This window comes from Myotis daubentonii, chromosome Y (genome assembly GCF_963259705.1).
Source record: "Myotis daubentonii chromosome Y, mMyoDau2.1, whole genome shotgun sequence".
NCBI classification, from domain to species: Eukaryota; Metazoa; Chordata; class Mammalia; order Chiroptera; family Vespertilionidae; genus Myotis; species Myotis daubentonii.
In genome coordinates, this window is record NC_081862.1 from 12,085,491 (window position 1) to 12,106,356 (window position 20,866).

Here is a 20,866-nt window from a genome sequence, read left to right on the forward strand (position 1 = left end):
TAAGGGATATATGTATAAGGATTTAGAGCAGTGGATTGGAAATAGGATATATAAGTAGGGTGAAATTTTGACAGGAGGTAAACAGAAGGAATAGGGAAAATATAAAGCAGGAATAGGTAAAAGAAACAGGACAACAAAAGGGGAAAAGTGAGGGAGAGGGCTTTATCATAAAGGTAAAATTGAGGTAGGGAAAATTGATGCTAAAGGAACAATGAAAATATAATGGAGAACACTAATCCCAAAATAAAATAAAGAGAAATTAAAATGGCACTTTAAAAAATGGTAAAATGGTAGCAGTAATAATACTGGTTAAAAATAAAAATGTAGTAATTAAAACTGTAAAAGCAGATGTTGGAAAAATAAGAAAAAAAATTGGTTTCTTAGTTAAAAGGTGAAAAAGAAAAAAAAAATTGCAGTAGTGAAGGTCCTTTGGTTATTCTACTCATCAGTCTGGCTCACCTTGGTCCTGCCAGGTATTCAGGAGAGTGTTGAATTTCCCGGGGATACACTGTTCCTCTGTGTTGTAAACCACAATCCTGATTTTAAAGCAGGCCATATTAGTGTCCCAGACTGCCTTAATTTGTGTTTAGCTAAGAGTCAGTTTGTGGCTCAGCCTCTGGGAGGCAGTGTTTTGGGGTTGGCCTCTGAGGCTATATGGCTTTTCTTTCCAGTAGCAAGGGTTTATTTTCTCGATTGCACTTAAAACTGGTTTGGGGAGGTCAACTGTCCAGAGCTGGTTCTTTAATCATTACCCTGCTCTGCGTTATTGCTGGGATTGAAAATCCCTCTATAGGCCAGACCCTGTTAACTCCCAGGAACTGATCAGATTATTTTAATCCTTTATCTCCTTCAGGGTGGAATCTGGGTGTGCCTGTGCTCCTTACCTGGGGGCTAGGTAGAGGAGTCCCACCATCCAGAAAGAGTGACTGCCCAGATCCTGGGTCCAGGGGTGTTTCAGCACACAATTCACTGCCACCTCTGCTGGCCCTCCCTCTATCCTAGCCTCTCCCCAGATTCCACATGTCTACACCTTCTCCTTCTCTTCAGCACAGGTGAGTGTCTGTATCCGAAATGCCTTATGAACAGGATTCAGTGAAAACAAACAAACAATTGCAGGCCGCGGAAACGGGGAGGGCTGAGTTTCTGTAAGCTCTTCTTTGACTGGCACTGCATGCTCTGGTCAGCTCTTTAGGCTGCCCCCTTTAGACTCAGTCCTTTGTGGTCACAGAACCCAGATGTCAAATCCCCCTGTGCCAGGAATCCCTCGGATCTCCTTTCCCCATTCAGGGGCTGTGCCTGTCCCAAGGGACTCACCTGTCTGCCATGTGGTCTCCCTTTGAACCTCTGGGCTCAGAGGTGTGGCAAACTTTCCTTCCCTGATCCCTGTTTTTTTGTTTTTGTTTTTGTTTTTTTTGTTTTTTGTTTTTTTTTACCTTTCTATGGAAGTTCTTCCCTTCCAGGCCGCAAACCATCTCACCAGCTGAGTAATTTCGCAAATTTGGGGTGGGTGTTATTAGTTTCAGCTGCTTACTCCTTTTGCTCCAGGACACGACCTGGGATGTGTCTGCCTATATCGCCACCATCTTCAGAATCCATTTTTATAGCTGTATAATACTTCACTGTGTGAAAGCATTTTTTTTTCCATATTTAAATAGAAAATAGGCTTAACGTCCAATTTTGTAATTTGTATTGTGAAAGAAGAACTATGAGCATCCTCATATGTGGCCAAATATGAACTGGCAAACTCTTCTCAGTATCACCTCCGTGGGAAATACAGGTACATCCGCTTTCATCTTGCACAAACTCTGCAATAACATTTTAGGAAATTTCCCGTGAAATGTCACACACCTAATTATCACAAATGAACACTAAATATTTGAAATTGGGAAAACTGGTTAATATGAAACCAACTTTTCCTGCTAAAGATATATTGAAATGAATATACCTTCCTTTCATAGTCAGTAAAATAAGTAAATAGATAAATAAATTACAAGACAACTTCCCTGAAAATAGCTCATCAACATTTTCATTCATGTTTCATATTTCTTATATACAAGAAAGAAAGAAAGATCAATAAACGTGGTGAATCATTGGTTTTTAGCCTTTTCCTGAGTCAGAGACCCCTTGGTTTATCTATTGAATACTATAGACATCTCCCGTATGTAGTTTCCAAATGAAAGTTCTCTACAGCAAACATAGGTACAAGATCCTCTTATCAAAATAATAATAGAGATTTTTATTTTACACAGTACAGGGTTGCACATTCCTATACTCAAATCTAGTATTTCAAATCCAATTCTAAATAATGAAGTGTGTGTCCTTTAAGTTTATATAGTTAGACTAACTTTTATTACAGTGGGTATTTTCTAAGGTGAACTGATGTCCTTTTTTCAGACAAAAGAAGTGTACTTTCAGAACAATTATTGTAGTTCAATAAGTATGAATCTTAACTTTAAACCTACATAGCTTCTTGTTCCTAAAGTGTAACATTCTAACATAAGATCAATAGAATTGAGTTCTTCGGAGAACTGTTGAAGTGACTAGAGGCAAACGTAATGCTAAAATAGACTGAATTTAGCTTGAGGTTTAAATTCTATCCCTGTAAGTCATTATGAATTTTTTTTACACATTACATATTTCATTCATTATTATAAGTGCTATACCTCTTTAGCAATTACAAATCATAATGATCATCAGTATACATTCTCAATCTAATGAATGGTATCATTTCTATTGCTTTGAAAGATATGAATGAAATTGAGGTGTATCTCTTCATTGAATGTCACTGTTTTCACATAAATAATGGTTTCATGCTCATATCTTTTATTTTTTAATTTTTTTAAAAACATTTGAGTTACTGACAGTTTCTGCACTCTTTATTGAATTTATAGGAGTTAATATGATCACATAGGCTTCATGTACAGAAGCCTAGGATAACTTTTTTGCGTATTACATTATGTGTTTACCTAAGTCAGATCTCCTACTATCCCTAGATTTTGAAACATTACCTAAGTTATTTCCACCTGAGGGATATCCTTTTGCTTCTCTTACTTCCTCCTCTTTCACTTCTCAGACTTCTTATATCACCTCTCTTTCTTGATGGAAGTGGTGCCCTCTCCCCACCCCCACTTTGAAAAGATGGTTTCTTGGTGTAGTCTACTTTAAATGTTTGTTCCACCCACAGACTAAACAGTACATATAATATGAACACTACATAACATTTAACCTGAACAAATGAACAACTGTTTGAAACCTACTTATTATTGCAACTAAAATCAAGGTCTACCTCAAATTCTTCTCCCAAACAAAGCATTTCCTTCAAAAATGATAGAATCCTTTCTCATGGTAAGTTTATGAAACACTTCATTATTAACAATATTCCATTGAAATATTCAACACAGAACCATATATGTTGGTTAATAAAAGTTCTCCAAAGACCTTTAGTAATAAGCACTAAAATGTCACACATTCCAGGAAAAAAAAACAAAACATACATTCCATTCTTGTCTTTTAATAGGCTTATTCTTGGTTTTCTGGAGAGAAAGTGAGAGGGATAGAGAGATGGAAACATAGATGAAAGAGAAATATATTGATCAGCGGCTTCCTTAAATGTCTCATACTGGTGGACCAGCCAGCACCCTAGGCATGTGTCCTGACCAGGAATAGATGATGAGACATCTTGCTTCACAATTCTATGCTCAACCATTGAGCAATACTGACTGGGCAATGTGGATTACTTTTTAGAATGTGTCTGTTACTCCATTTTTGTTTTGACAACATCTATTTCATTTTTTCCAGGGTACATGTCTTACATAAACTATTTTTTAAAACAAAAATCATTCATTCAAAATGATTAGGTACTTTATTCCTCCTCTACCAATTCTCAGATTTCTTACTTTTATTATTTCTGTAGTTAAAATGAAAGAAAAAATGTCCAGTATGACTGCAACTCTGTATTTACATAGTTCTGATTTGTTTCTTCATTCTATTTCTAATAGGCTTCTTGCACAATCTTTAGTATTTTTATGTTATACACTGTTTTGTTAAATATGGTTCTAAGAAAACAAGCCATCTTGAAGGAGAGAGCTGCTATGACTAGGAACCCAGCCTCACCTCCACCCAGATGGGCCTCAGACATCACCTGAGATCCTAGAGCCACTCTGGCCAAAGACCATTTATGGCAACAGCAGATCCACGGACACCGGGGCTCAGCCCCCTACCACCTCCACTACCTCCTGTGAGTCTTGGAGTGCACAATTGAATTGCAGAACTACTTTGTGGCCGTTGGCCACTCGCACCCTGGCACCTGGGTTCTGCAATGATAGGTAAAATGGTGATACAAACAAACAAACCCCAAAGGACAGAAAAGGAGGAATTGCCGAGAAGGGAAACTCAACTAAATGGAGGCATACAATATGTTCGAAAAGGAATTCAGAATAAGGGTCATAAAGTTCATACACCAGATGCCTGGGAAATCCACAACTTAGGTAAGAAGCAAGGAAAAATGAAAAAATTGATAATAGCTACAATAAAAAATACAATGGAAGGTTTCAGTAGTAGACTAGAAGTAGCAAAGGATTGAATCAGCGATTTAGGAGACAGGGAAGTGTAACACACCATGAACAACACAATCTGAACAGCAATTAGAGAGAAAAAATAGAAATAGAAAGCAGTTGGATATCCTAAGGGAAATTGGTGACAACATGAAAAAAGTAACATGTGTATATTAATGGGGTCAGAAGGACAAGATGAGGAACAAGGATTAGGGAACCTATCAGAAGAAATAATCACAAAACCTTCCTCATCTTGGGAAGAATAAGTCACACAAGCACAGAAAGTTCCAAACAAGATGAACCCAATAAGACCTATACCAAGACACATTGTAATTATAATGGCAAACAATAACGACACAAACAGAACCTTAAAGGCTGCAAAAGAGAGACAGAGAGTTACCTACAAAGGCTCTCCTGTTAGATGATCAAATGAATTTTAACAGAAACACATCAGGCAGGAAGGGAATGAAAGGAAATATACAAAGTGATGCAAAACAAGGGACCACATCCAAGAATACTTATCCAGCAAGGCTATCATTCAAAACTGTAGAGGAATTCAGTGTCTTCACAGAAAAAAAAAATCTAAGGGAGTGTTTCACTACTAAACCATCAATGCAAGAAATGCTAAAGGGACTGTTGTAAAAAGAAGGAATTGAAGAGACAGAAGAAACCCAGGCATAAAGAGAAAAGTGGCAACAAATAAGTACCTATCAAAATCACCTTAAACCTAAATGGACTAAACACTCCATTGAAAAGATATAAAATGGCTAAAATTATAATAAAACAAGACCCATATGTATGCAGTCTATGAGAAACCCACCTCATAATAAGGGACTCACACGGACTGAAAATGGAAGGAGAGAAATATTTTTCAGGCAAAGGGGGGGAAAAATTAGGGGATCAATAATTATATTTGAAAAAATAAATCTCGAGAAGCCAAGATGGCAGCGGAATAGGCAGACCTGTCCCAGGGCTTGTCCTGGAGCAAATGGAGTGTGCAGCTGAAACTAGTAACACCCACCCAGAATTGGCGAAGTACACTCAGGTGGTGAGACAGTTTACAGCTGGGAAGGGCAGATTTCCTCTGGTAAGGTAAAAACCAGGGATCTGGGCAGGAAAGTTTGCCACACCTCTGAGCCCAGAGGGTCAGAAGGGGACCATGCAGCACACAGCCAAGACTCTTGGGACAGGCACAGCCCCTGACTGTGGAAAGGAGATCCGCGGGACTTTTGGTACAGGGGGATTTGAGATCTGGTTTTCATAATTACAGAGGACTGAGCCTAAAAGGGGCAGCCTGAAGCGCTGACCAGACCATGCAGTGCCGGTAAGAGAGGAGCTTACAGAGACTCAGCCTGCCCTGTTTCTGTGGCCGGCATTTGTTTGTTTGTTTTCAATGAACCCTGTTCATAGGACATTTTGTATACAGACACTCACCTGTGCTGAAGAGCAGGTGAAGGTGTGGACAAGTGGAATCTGGGGAGAGGCTGGGAAGAGAAGGTGGGCCAGGAGAAGTGGCAGTAAATTAATTGAATGCTGAGTCACCCCTGAGCCCAGGACTTGGGCAGCCATTTTCTCCTGAGGCTCTAATTCCTCCCTCCAGGCCCCAGGCAAGGAAAACAGCCACATTCAGATGCCACCCTACATGAGATGAAGGATTAAAATAATCTGATTAGTCCCTGGGAGTTATCAGGGTCTGGCCTATAGCAGGGCTTTCTGTCCCAGCAATGACAACAACAACAGCTAAAAGCACAGATATTCCTGAAAACTGGGATCTGAAGCCAGCCTAAGGAATGACATTTCAATTTTTCATTTTTATTGTTTTTATTATTATTTTGTTAGCATTTTTTTGCATTTTTCTTTGTTCACCTTTTTTATTGTTTGTTCCCTTATTTACTACTTTTTTCACGTTCTTTCTTCAACCACGTGAGCAGCAGTAATGTGAGTGGCACACACTTGTCCAGGGCACATCAGCCCTATGAGCAGCCTGCCTCGAGCCAAAGAGCAGCAGCCTCATGTGACCTACCCCTGTCCAAGGAGCAGCAGCTGTGTGAGCGGCCTGCTTCCTTGTCTGAGGAGCAGCAACCATGCGAGCAGTCTGACCTCTCTGAGGAGGAGCAACTGCATGAGCAATCTTCCTATATCTGAGGAGCGGCACCCCTGCGAAGCCTGCCCCCATTCGAGGAGCAGCAGCTGCGCACACCCTGCACTAGTCTGAGGAGCAGCAGCTTCACAAGCAGCTTGGCCTGGTCCAAGCAGCAGCAGCAGCATGAGCACTCTGCCCAATCTGGGGAACAGCAGCTGTGCGAGAAGCCCACCCCCACCTGAAGAGCAGCAGTTCTGCGAGTGGTCCGGCCCCATTCGAGGAGCAGCAGCAGCCCAACCCGGTCCGAGGAGCAGCAGTCACACAAGTATACCGCCCACATCTGAGGAGCAGCAGCCCTGCACAGCACGCACCAGTCCGAGGAGCAGAGCCACAAGAGCCTGCACCTGTCTGACGAGCAGCAGACCAGTGAGTGGCGCATCCGTGTCCGAGGAGGAGCAGCCTCGCCTGCAGCTCCCTCCTGTCCAAAGATCAGCAGCCTTGCAAGCAGCCCATCTCTGTGTGAGGAGCAGTAGACCTGCAATCAACGTATCCAAGCCCTAGGAGCAGTAGCCCCACAAGCAGCCCACCACATCAGAGGAACAACAGCAGCATGCAGCCAGCCCCCATCCAAGGATCAGCAGCCATGTGAGCAGTCCGCCCCAGTTCAAGGAGTAGAAGCTGTGTGTGTGGCCCACCCGCATCCAAGGAACATCAGCCTTGTGATCAGCACATCCTTGGTCTGAGGAACGGCAGCTGTGTGTCAAGCCTACCCCCGCCAGCCACAGGAGCCACCACAGCTGTGAACAACACCCACCAGAGGAGCGGCTGCCAACTGAGGAACAGCAGCTATCACAACTGCTTGAGGAGCAACCACAGCCCGAGGAGCCACTGCCACCCAAGGAGCAGCCCCTGAGTGACTCAACATCTAGATATATAGGTGAGATCAAACATGGGTAGAGAAAGAAACCCCCAAAGGAAAGAAAAGGAGGACTCCCCAGAAAAGCAGCTAAGTGAAACAGAGGCATGCAGCTTGACAGAAAGAGAATTAAGATTAAGGGTGCTAGAATGCATAAACCAGATGGAGGGAAAAATCAACAAGTTATGCAAGAATCAAGAAGAAACAGAAGAAAAAATAAACAACTTATGTAAGAATCAAAAAGAAATGGATGAAAAAAATCAATAAATTATGTAAGAACCAAGAAGAAATGAAGAGTGATATAGCTGCAATAAAAAACACCACTGAAAGTTTCTATAGTAGATTAGGAGAAGCAGAGGGCCGAATTAGCGAATTAGAAGACAGGGAAGCGAAACACCCCCAAACTGAACTGCAATAGTTGAAAAAAATTCAAAGACAGGAGGAGAGCCTAAGGGAGCTATGAGACAGCATGACATGAAACAACATGCGAATTATAGGGGTTCCAGAACAACAGAAAGAGGAACAAGGATTAGAAAACCTATTGGAAGAAATAATATCAGAAAACTTCCCAGATGTGGGGAAGAAAAAATTCACACAAGCCCAGAGTCCAAAACAAGGTAAACTCGAAAAGACCCACACCAAGACACATCATAATTACCATGGCAAATGTTCAGGACAAAGAGAGAATCTTGAAGGCTGAAAGAGAGAGACTGAAGGTTACATACAAGGGATCTCCCATTAGATTATCAAATAATTTCTCAACAGAAACACATCAGGCCAGAAAAGAATGGACTGAAATTTACAAAGTGAGGCAAAGCAAAGGACTGAATCCAAGAATTCTCTATCCAGCAAGGCTATCAATCAAAATTGAAGGGGAAATAAGAAGATTCACAGACAAAAAAGGGCTAAGGGAGTTTATCATCACCAAGCCAGCAATGCAAGAAATGCTAAAAGGACTGGTGTAAAAAGAGGAAATAAAAAGGTAAGAAAGAAAACAGGCACAAAAAATAGAAATGGCTACAAACAAGTACATTTCAATAATAACTTTAAAAGTAGATGGACTAAATGCTCCAATCAAAAGACATCAAGTGGCTGAATGGATAAAAAAAAAAAAAAAAAACATGACCCATATATTTGCTGTCTACAAGAAACCCTCCTCAGAAGAATGGACTCACACAGGATGAAAGTGAAGGGATGGCAAAATATTTTTCAGGCAAGTGGAAATGAAAAAAATAAAAAGCTGGGGTAGCAATGATTATATAGGACGAAATAGACCTCAAATTGAAGGCCATAACAAGAGATAAGGAAGGCCACTTCATAATAATAAAGGGATCAATACTAGAGGATATAACCCTGATAAACATTTATCCACCCAATGCAGGATCACCCAAATACATAAAAAAGCTCCTAGAAGATATCAAAGGAGAGGTCGACAACATTAAAATCATAGTACGGGACCTTAATACAACACTGACATCGCTGGATAAATACTCTAGACCAATTATCAGCAAAGAAACAGCAATCATAAATGACTCGCTAGATCAGATGGATTTAATTGACATCTTCAGAACATTTCACACCAAAGCCGTGGAATATATGTTCTTTCTTAAGTGCTCATGGGACATTTTCAAAAATAGACCACATATTGGGTCACAAACAAGGTCTCCCCACAATTCAAGAAGATTGAAATTATACCAAGCATCTTCTCAGATCACGATGGCATAATATTAGAAATAATCTACAATAAAAGCCATACAAAATACTCTAACGCTAGAAGCTGAATAGCATGTTATTAAATATTGATTGGTTTACCAATGAGATCAAAGAAGAAATTAAAAACATCCTGGAAACTAACAACCATGAAAGAACAACAATCCAAAACCTATGGGACACAATGAAAGCTTTCCTGTGAGGGAAGTGCATAACTCTACAGGCCTATCTCAAAAAACAAGAAAAAAAATGGTAGTAAATCATCTAACTCTACATCTCAAGGAACTAGAAAGAGAGCAACAAGAAAACCCCAGAGTGAGCAGAAGGAAGGAGATAATAAAGATAAGAGCAGGAATAAATGACATAGAGACCAAAAAAACAAAACAGAAAATCAATGAAACCAAGAGCTGGTTCTTTGAAAGGATAAACAAGATTGATGAACCTCTAGCCAGGCTAACCCATCCTCTAAACAATAAAGTATTTTTTTAAAAATGTGTTCCTAGAAATATACCTTTTAAATATAGTAATTTGATTAACATACATACCTAAATTTTTCAGTCTCCCAATAAGTTCATGATGGTTGATCTTTTAGCTAAATCAACATGGCATATGTAAACATAACTCAGGTCACTGTAATTGCTCCACATAAAACCCTTTGGATGTCTGGAATTATTTTTGTAAACAAATCTGAAGTCACATATTCCACCAAGATGTCTGACACTGATGGGCAGCGACACAAACTAAACAGCCACTGGACACAGTTCCCACCTGAAGGAATCACTTGAGCTTTCTGGGTCCAAAATGTTTTCCACAGATTTATACACCACGGCCTCCTTCCCGACATTTGAGATTCAACAAACATCCCTTGCTCCCCTTAATTTTATGAATAGAAACACTATCTCCTACCAATATAACTTCTAAAAATAATTTCCCCCTATATTTTTCCTCTTATCTTTTTTTATGCATGATTGTACTTATTTACATTTCCTTGCATGTTTGTTATTTTTACCATAGAAAAGAAGTGCCCAATAAGTACGGATATTTTTCTTATTCAAAATCATTGTGTAGCCTACAAAACACCACTTGAAAGAAGACACTTAGGAATGATATCTACACAAACTACATTTCTTCTGCTTGGAAACTAGGGAAACAACATCAACCATTCTTCATAAATCAAATAAATGGACTTCTGAACTCAAGAAAAATCATGAGACACATCCAACTCTTGGCTGTTGACAAACCCTAAAAGACAAAGGTAAAGTAAAGGGGTCAATATGTACTGACCCCCTTCAATGTATCATAAAACAGGCTCTCCAAATAAAGGCCAGGCACATAAGTGAGTTATGTACTAAAAGTCATTGAAGATCAACAACTTAATATATGGCATAACGAGTACACACACAAATTAACTTAAATATAAGATCAAAAGTGTAGCCAAAGCACAAGCGTGGTTATTGACAGAGAAATCTGCATATGTTACCTTGTCCCAGGGAAGAGTGGTTCTTAATAAATCCAAAAGAACGTGGCTTAAAATAATGGTATGATATGTTGGAAATATCTGAAAATATAACAGAACCAAAGAAAATATGTACCCCAAACGATGCCCGGATGCTGTGAATTTCAGGGTAATATTAAGGAATACTTGTACAACGATCTCCGACAACTTTGAAGGATATGGGACACACATTGGGTAGATTTAAGATCAAAGAGAAATAAGACTATTTCCTTCACTAGTACATTAAAGACTCAATGAAAGGAACTCTTATCCACTACTTTAAAATAAATCAGGATATATACATTTTACAAAAATCAGTCTTGTGGCACGATTCAAAAATAACCAGAGAAAAGTTAGTTAGGGAAGTTAAGGTCATTTAGTTATGGCACACCCAATGTCCTAACTCACATCAGTTCCTGTCATGAAGAACTAAATACCTAGTCCACTTGCTGTGTTTCTGTGATGGTTGACCATCCAATTGTGAGCCTGGAGGTCACTGTCCTATTCCTGGTCAAAAAACAAGCCCAAGTCCCTTGCTCAATCCCCAGTGGGGGACAGGGAGATGGAAGCAGATCAGTGATTCTCTCTCATCATTCATGTTTCTGTCTCCCTCTCCCTTGCTCTATGAAATCAATACAAATACTTTTTTAAAAAAGTGTTCCAACTGGAGGGAAAAGGGACCACACATACCATATTTTCAAGACCTTTTTTTAATGCTATGGATATGTTTGCATCAATTATATTAGCTTCTTACCAACAGTGACCTGATTTCTGCTGACATTATATGTCTGGGGTGGGCAGGCTGTTCTAAATTAGAAAGTGCTTTGAAGGCTTAAAGCAGGATTCCATTTGTATTCATATACTAAAATAACTAAGCTTAATGTACTATTTTGATACACAAAACGGACATTTCAAAATCCTTCCAACCCCACAGTCCACCACGTTTGAAAAAAAAAAAAAAATAGTGATGACTAAATAATCATGGCTCATATGGCATTATAAAACTTTAAAGACAAGAAGAAGGAAACCTGGAAATACTATTACTTGAACCACAGTGCTAGAATTTTATTTACAGACTTACTTTTTATTTTTTTAAATATGTTTTATTGATTTATTTTACAGAGAGGATGAGAGAGGGTTATCAAGTTCGAAACATTGATCAGCTGCCTCCTACACACCTGGGAATGTCCCTGCAACCAAGGTACAAGTCCTTGACCAGAATTGAACCAGGGACCTTTCAGGCTGCAGGCTGATGCTCTACCCACTGAGCCAAACCAGTTAGGGCAAAAGACTTACTTTTTCATTCATTTCTTTGGCAGCATCTGTCGCATCATCAGAATTCTCAAAGGTAATAAAAGCAAAGCCTCTGGACTTGTTTCTTGCTACCTCCTTTATCAAACCTCCTGGAATTTAGAATTTTAAATGCCACATGCCACTTAAAATTTAACCTCTTAGAGATATTTCAATTTCTCTAAGTTTTTGAGAAATTCTCTCAGAGACTCTTAATCCTATATAATAAAAGGCTAATATGCAAATTGACAGAACAGTGGAATGACCAGTCACTATGACACACACTGACCAAAAGAGGGCAGACACTCAATGCAGGAGCTTCCCCCTGGTAGTCAGTGAGCTCCCATAGAGGGAGCACACCTCAGTGAAAAACCAAGCTCACAACTGGCGAGTACAGCAGTGGTGGCTGGATCCTCTCCCGTCTCCATGGGAGTGCTAATGATATTGGACTGACACCTTAGGCGCACTTCCACTGTCAGACATCTCCCAGGGGCTCCCGAAATGCCAGAGGGCTTTGGCCAGGCTGAGGGACCGCCCACTGAGTTGCATTCACTAGGTCTTTAGATTAATATAATGGACACAGTATAGTACCAATCTTCTGAAACTTGGTAAAAAAAAAAAAAAGAGAGACAAAGCATTTTGCATCCTCATTACCTTCCTAAAAATCTGTAGGGAATAAACGCCACAGTTAATCTGTCTTATGGCATTCCATGAACCAACCCCATAATAAACTCACAATGTCTTACTTTTCCTCCTTATTACCTGGGACTGTAACATGATTGAAAGGAGGTAGATTAATTCCTGGGCAAGTGGAACAGAGAAACTGAGACAAGAAAATCAAGCCTGGTCAGTTTGTACAGCCTGTAGGAAGTCCTTAATCCTCCCTAACCAAGGACACTTGAGAACAAGTGCTTAATACAGGGGTGGGCAAACTTTTTGACTCGACGGCCACAATGGGTTCTTAAACTGGACCAGAGGGCTGGAACAAAAGCATGGATGGAGTGTTTGTGTGAACTAATCCATGTTAACACTGCTGCTGGTGAATGAGCGGAGGGGAGAGCAAGAGAACCCTCCGCTCTTTCGCCTCCGTGGGCTGGGTACAACAGCTGAACGGGCCGTATCCGGCCCGCGGGCCATAGTTTGCAATGGCTGGGTTAATGTCTCTCTTCTCACATGAGAGACTATTCAGCAAAATCACCCTGGAACTTCCAAGGCGTGAGTGAGAGAGGAGGATGGACAGAGGGGCAATTTTGTCTTGCCCACAAAACAAACCAGCCTGCTGTCTTGGGGAAGGGATGAAAGGGGACTTTATCTCACTCACTAAACAAAGAATCAACAGCCTTGGGACTTGCCAAGATAAAAATTGTCAGACATTCTCATCAACTCTGAGACAGCTATGGCCAGTAAAAGGAGTCCTTGAAATGCAGTCTTTCCCCTCCCTGCCTGCCCCTCATGGAAGGGCAAAGCCTGGGACTTTCACCCACTCTCCTTCCCCGCCTCCAGAAGACACACCTAGGAAGAAACTAAAGGGCGATTTCTGGAAACAAGCCTCCACACACACTCCCCCAGGAGTCCTCTACATGCTCATCCATGTTTACAGGGGAACTTCCTGGGCCTTTGGACAGGAAGCAGCCTAACAGGGAATGAGTGTCCATTACCCATCTCGCCAGCCGCAGGCCACAGCACAGCTCTGCATTCTCCTCTTCAGGCTTGACTTCCTATATTGTCCCCAACATTCTGAGGCCCTCACCTTTTGTCCACATGCAGTGGGAAGCCATGGCTCAAAGCTACTCAGAGAGGTGTGGCCCTCTAGTGGCTGGCATGGCCTGGCTCCAGAAGCAGGGAGGCTGAGAATCCTGGATGTTATCATTATGCCAGAGTGGCTGCACAGGCAGCAGGGTGGAGAGTCCCCTGCTAAATGCAGGAGCGAAAGAGGACCTCCGGGGAAGGTTGCAAGGCGTGGAGACCAGCATTTGTTGTCTTTTTCTCTCAGGGCATCTGTCTGCTTCGCTTGTGTGCATATCATCTCTTAGCACCAATCCATTCTCTGTCTTGCATGCATCATCTCTTTACTCATTATCTGTCCTGGGTGCCAACCACCAGGCATCACCCACCTGCCATCCTCTGTCATGCCTTGTCTACGTCTCCCTCGTCAGTTGTTAAGATTAATAATCCTGGGCCACTTTGTGGGTGCTGTGAGTTTCCCTTTTCACCCAGGCATCCCAGTCCTCCATTTTATACCTTCTACTTCTCCCCTCCCAGGGGCTGTAGAAAGGGTTAAAGAGAATAAAACAGGGCAGAGAAAACCTTATTTTGCTTAGCAGATATCTTGTACCAAGCTTGCAGCCCTGAGCACAGCATAGCCCAGATAACCAGAAGACACCTGGCATGGGAGGAACCAAGGAAAGACCAGACCCTCATGTCAGCAGAGCGGCTTACAGCTAGCAAAATAAATAAAAATTCTCTCTCTGCTCTCATGACTGATAACTTTCTCTGTCTCATCCCACCAGCACCCAGGTGTAGGGAATAAAATCTCTTTTGATACACCTTGTACCCCCAGACGTCCCACCTCACACAGGAAGAGCACTCATGGACAAGATGAGGGTGTGCCTTTCACCAGAGGATCCCCTACCAACTGCCATATCCTGGCAGAATCCCTGTCTGGAACAGAGGGCATCCCCTTCCCAATACCTGCGAAGCTTAAGCACAGGCAGAGGGCCCACAGGAGGAATATCACAGCCACCTGCATGTGGTGGTGAGAGGAGGCCAAAGGCCCAAGCCTCCAAGACATCCCAGGGCATGGTGTTTTCCCAGTCTCAGGGGGGCTATTGCTCTGAAGCTCTAGGCAGGGTGGTGTTGCTAGATGGTCAATGTCAGTTCCTGTTGCTACATATTTTGACCCTCAGTCTGGGGCAGGGAAGGGCCTGGCAAGGTGAATATGAAAGATGAACATCATGCCTGAGGGAGGGATGAGCAAGGAGCAGAGGAACAGGAGACAGGTAGGGGAAAGCTGGGGGCCTCTGTGTTATTGCAGAAGCAGTGAGCAGATCTCCCTTTATTAAAGTCAACACCACCACTCTGAAAACTAAAACTGTGGCTCTGTACCATAAGGACCTCCTCAGGCAGGAAGTTGGGTCACTAGCCTCTTTAAAGGGCCCTACCAACTCTACACCTGTGTTGTGGCCCTGCAGCCTCTCAATCTCTTTTCCCCTTAGACATTGGTGCATTGGGATTTTCAGTCACTTTTAGGCACCTGGAGAATTTTTTCAATGTTGGTTTTATTATATTTAAGTGGCATTTGTGTCTTGTTGCTAATCCACATTAGAGGATCTTTTCCATTGTTGACCTTTTTCAACAAAAACCATGGAAGGGAAGGTGTGAGGGAGAGGTAAAGGGAGAGGGAGAGGGAGAGGGAGAGGGAGAGGGAGAGGGAGAGGGAGAGGGAGAGGGAGAGGGAGAGGGAGAGGGAGAGGGAGAGGGAGAGGGAGAGGGAGAGGGAGAGAAGGAAACATCCATTGTTTAGCTACAAGCCAGGAACATGCCCTTGACCTGGAATGAAATCCGGGATCCTCCAGTGCCAAGGCTGGTGCTCCACCAACTTAGGCACAGCAGCCAAGGGGGTAATTTAACATTTTTAATCAGATGGAGCATTCGACAGCATGAACCATAGAAATAACATGAAGGTCAGAATTACAGCCCATTTCCAGAGAATGTGCATTCATATTCATTCATAATCAATTATTTAAGTTAAAACATTATTCTTCAGCTGTATTTTAAATGAACGTAAGCTCCATTGTCTACCTCAGCCTCATTGACACCTTTTTAGCTTAGGCAGATAAAAGCATAGGTTTTCAAAAGAGTTAAGACTTTATTAGTGTCCTGTCATACTGACATAAAATTATTCATAAAGAGGTTCAAGTATTGTTATTTGGTCACTGACTTTACAGGAGGCTCACTTGGAGCACCACCAGCACGAAGGCCCCCTCTGACTTATGGTAGTTCAGTCTCTCTGATGATTATTACAGCCACACAGGAGATGGGTATGATGGGGGCACAGCAATTACTGCAACAGCCGATGCGACACCCCGGTAAGAGGTCCTGAGTGTGGTGCTGGCGGCGATCACAGGATACACCATGTACACAAGAGAGAGTGAATCATGCAGTAGAGTAGATCACCTGACTGGGCACTGGGGGATTCAGGGCAGAAGCTCCTGTGACAGAAGAATTAGACTCTGAAATTAAAAATGATAAGGTACAGACAACATTTTATTGTAAAGAATTTGGCTTCTGTTATTTAAGAATGACTAAAAGCAAATGGTAGGTTGGGGGAAGCATCAAGAATTGTAGGTACCATTATGAAGTTTCAGGATTGGAGGCGAGGTTTGAATTATTCAAGGTTGTTTCATAAGTGCTGATTTAAATTACAATATACTTAAATGTTTAAATTTTACATATTTTATTGTTAAAATATTCAGAATATAAGCACAACCAACAGGCCAACAGAGGCAAGACACTGGGAGTGGGTGATGAGAACAAGTAACTAGGGATAGGGGAGGCCGGGGGGAGGTCAGTAGAAAAAAAGAAAGAGACATATGTATTACTATTTGTAAAACCTTAAACACTAACATTACAAAAAATTTTCAGAAGAAAGTGTTCTGCAACATGGGATTTCTTGTCAGATTTTACTACAAACACATAAAAGCAATCTCATTGGATGGTGAGTTATATTCATGGCCCTAAATTTCCCAGGGTGTCTATGACCACAAGTGCAAAAAGTCTTTGAAGTGAACTGCATACAAAATGAAGCAGTGTGTTATTTCGTCATGGCATGCTGCACTGTTTTCCAGTTAGGGAGGGTAAACGAATGAGGTATTCTCCTTGGAAACATAAATGGATACAAGGATTGAAGAACCTCTGACAAGGCTGCAAAACAAGGATTTCCCCAGCTCTGTGGCCCACACTTTGCACCCTAAGATACTGATAAGGAGCAGGCCTCTCGCACTGGCCCCAGGAGGAACAGGAGACCTTAGGGAAATAGGAGATGGTGGTGAGCAGCCATAGAGCAATGCGGTGTGGCAGCACAGCAGCCTAGGCCTCAGCATGAGGAAGATTCGCAGACACCTGTGGAAATGAGTATAGGAAGAACATGTCATGCCAGCCCCTGTTGAGGGGCAGGTGTCAAGGCCTGAAGGTGCTGTGAGCAGCCTAGAGGGAGAGTTCAGAGGAGTGGCTCAAGGAATCTGCTTTGACTCTGAGTGACAGTGGACATGCACACTCCCTCCTCCTGCCTAAGCCCCCCTGCCTGAGCTGGAATTGCACTGCCCTTGTTGGACTGGTAGTTCCTGCCTCAGGCACATACCCTAGGGACCTGGTGTTACAGGCTGTTTCCCTCCCAGCATCCAGGTGTCCCCGTGAGAGAGAAGTAATGGCCCAGGAACCTGGCAGCACACCAAGGGAGAGCCCAGGCAGCCCCTCCTCACCCGTCCTGTCTGCTCACTGGGCCCATCATCCTCTCATAGTACTTCAGGGGATTGAACCACAGGTCTTTGTTGATGATCTGGTAGGGCAAACAGACCTGGGTCAGGGGAGTACTCGGACCCAAATAGAAACCCAAGCAGCAGGCAGACACAAGAAGCTGTATGTTGGCATGGCCAGTGACATCCCACCTCAGCAATCCTGCCTGATCCTGCCACACTGTGGTCAGAGAACCAGTAGAAGAAGCTGGCGCTGCTGTCCTGGAGCCTGTGGCTGGAGGCTTCTGGTTCACAATGCTGGGACCACTGAATGGGAGTGGCACGGGACACCCTGTATCCTGCAGGAGATGGGTATGTGAAGCTGCGCAAATCGCCTTCCAACCCTGCCCACCACCAGCTGCAGCCCTTGCAGGGAGCTTCCTCCTACCTGTGAGGGTGATGAGATACTCCTTCACAATCACATGGTTGCAGAAGTAGGGGTTGCTGCAGTAGCACAGGCTAATGGTGCAGCAATCCCAGGGATGCCTGACTTCCCTCACCTGAAGAAGGCAAGTGGATCCACGGATTGAAGTCGCAGCCCAGGGCTCCTGCCTGTAGCTGTTTTCAGGGACAGGCCATTTCCCCACCTGCCTTCCACCACTCCTTGGAAGAGGAGGCCTGACCTTCAAATCAATCATGTGCCCGTGCATGATGTCATCTTTGACGCTGGACATCGCCAACAACTCTGGGTGGTTGACAAACTGCTTTGGGTCAAAGAGCCTGCACCCTGGGAGCTGGGCATGGACCAGCTAGAAAGAGCAGCCTGGCCTGGACTCTGCTTCCCTTAAGGCCACTCCTTCTCCATAAAAGGCAGAAAGGGGCACAGCACCACTCTGTTTCCTGACAGACCCTGATGCCCACCAGATTGTTTTGTGCTGAGGGCTTGACAGGTTACACATCACACATTCCTGCTTCTGACTAAGGAATTGGACATACAGATGGCCTGTAGGGCAGCATTAGTTAGTCCCAGAAGAGCCCGTGCAACACAGCCCTGTCTGCGGGCATCAGCCCCTGGTGTATGCGTGCCTCTGCCTCGGAACTCTTCCCTTGGACTCCCAGTTACCGCTTCTATGGTGCCTGTATAAGACAGAGGGTGTCTCCAGGATCCTGGGCCAGACTGATCGCACTGCCCCGAGCTTGTCCTCAATGTTCTTTTCTATGGGAATCATCCCGGCTTACACCGGTCTCCTGCACTGTCCCATGCTCCTTGTGTTCCTCCTCCTCTACCCTCAAGGATACAGCTGTGAGCCAGAACCCAGGGATGCGCCGGAACTTGAGGCTTCTCCATTCGAAATAGGGCTTGAGCCTCTGCCCAGTCGTGCACCTGAGCCGAGACAAGGCCCTGCTGGCTTGCTAGGTCACGGGCTCCATCTCTAATTGGACGGCCTGGAGCACCTCCAGAGGGGACCAGGTGAACTTGGCACCAGGCCCTGACTGGGCCTGCTCCTGCTGCACTTGCTGATCTTCTTCTGGAATTGCCTTGGCCTAGGACTGTGTCTCCACCTGTTCCACTGCCTTCATGTGGCCCTCCCCTCCCCCTGCAGGACAAACTGTTCCCCTGCAATTAATTGCTCCTCCATCCACCCCTCCTCCTGGTGGTCACTCCCTTGCGGGTCACCTGGGGCCTGTGCCTCCAGCCTCAGCTCTTCACTCACCACCTCCTCCTGCCTCCCCACCTGCAGATCTAGGAAAACCTCATCCCCTGCCCACATGGCCTGCCATGGCGTCTGTCCTGCAGAAGGCCCTCTGTCCACAGGACAAACTGAGCCTGTGCCTGCAACTCCTCCCTCAGGCCCTCCTTGTCTTCCCCTTGCTCCTCACTCTGGGTTCCCTGCTGCACCTCACTCTCCTCTCCCTGCATACACTGCTCTGCAACCACCCAGTCCTCCCCTTCCTGCACTCAAGATAAAGCCAAGCCTGCTGGCCTGTGTCCAACCTCAGCTCCAGAGTGTCAGCCTCCCCAAAATGCATGAAGTCTCCCGCTCCAGCCCCAAAGCTGTCCTCTGAACCTCCTGTGCCCTTATGTCCTGGGTATCACCACTTTCCTGCATCGAGGTGAAGCTAAAAGCCTCCTGGGCCATCCCTCTCGCCGTGTCTTCCTGGCACAAAGGCCCTGGGGTGCACTTTGAATCCTCAGGGGCCCTGCAGTTGAAGACTCCCTAGTGGAGCTGAGAGGAAGCGTGCTGCCCCCAAGGAGCTTCTCTGTCTCCCAAATTGCTGCTTTAGAAGACCAGGCAGAGACCAACAGGGAACAATACAATCTGAATAGCAATTTGAGAAAAGTTAGAAACTGGGAGGAGAGCCTAAGGGAGCATTGCTACATCATGAATGAAATTAATTTCTGTATAATAGGTGTGTCAGAAGAACAAGAAGCAGAACAAGGATTAGGAATCCTATTAGAAGAATCAATGACAGAAAACTTCCCTGAAATGGGGAAGCAAAAACTCACATAAGCACAGAGAGTCTCAAACAAGATGAGTACACATTTTTGTTACAATGGTAACAGCACAAACAGAATCTTAAGGCTGCAAGACACAGTCAGAGAGTTACCTGCAAAGTACCTCCCATTAGATTATCAAATGATTTCTCAACAGAAACACATCAGGCTAGGAGTGAATGGGAGAAGTATAAAAATTGGTGCAAAGGAAGGAACTGAATACAAGATTACTCTATCCAGCCAGGCTAACATTTAAATTTGAAGGGGATTTCAGGAGCTTCACAGACAAAGCAAACAAACAAAGAAAAAGGCTAAGGGAGTTTATGACTAAGAAGAAATGCTAAAGGGTCTGTCATAAAAAGAAGAAATAGAAGGGTAAGAAAGACCATAAGGAGAAAGAACAAAAATGGCTAAAACAAGTACCTATCAATAATTATCTTAAACATAAATGGACTAAATGCTCCATTCAAAAGACATAGAGTGGCTGAAATGAGAAGGAAACATGACCCATATATATACTGTCTAAAGAAACCCACCTCAGTACACGGGACTCATGCAGACTGAAAGTGGACAGATGGAAATATGGTTTTTAGGAACAGGGAAATGAAAAGAAAGCTGGGGAAACAAACTTAGACCTGACAAAATAAACCGCAATGTGGAGGCCATCAAAAGAGAAAAGGAAGGCCACATCATATAACTAAAGGGATCAAGATTACAAGACAGTGTAACTCTGGTAAACATGTATTCATCCATTGCAGAAGCACCAAATACATAAAAAAACCAAAAAACTGGAATATATCAAGGGAGAGATCAACATTAATAAAATCATAGTAGGGGGTTTAATACCTCATTGACACCACTGGATAAAT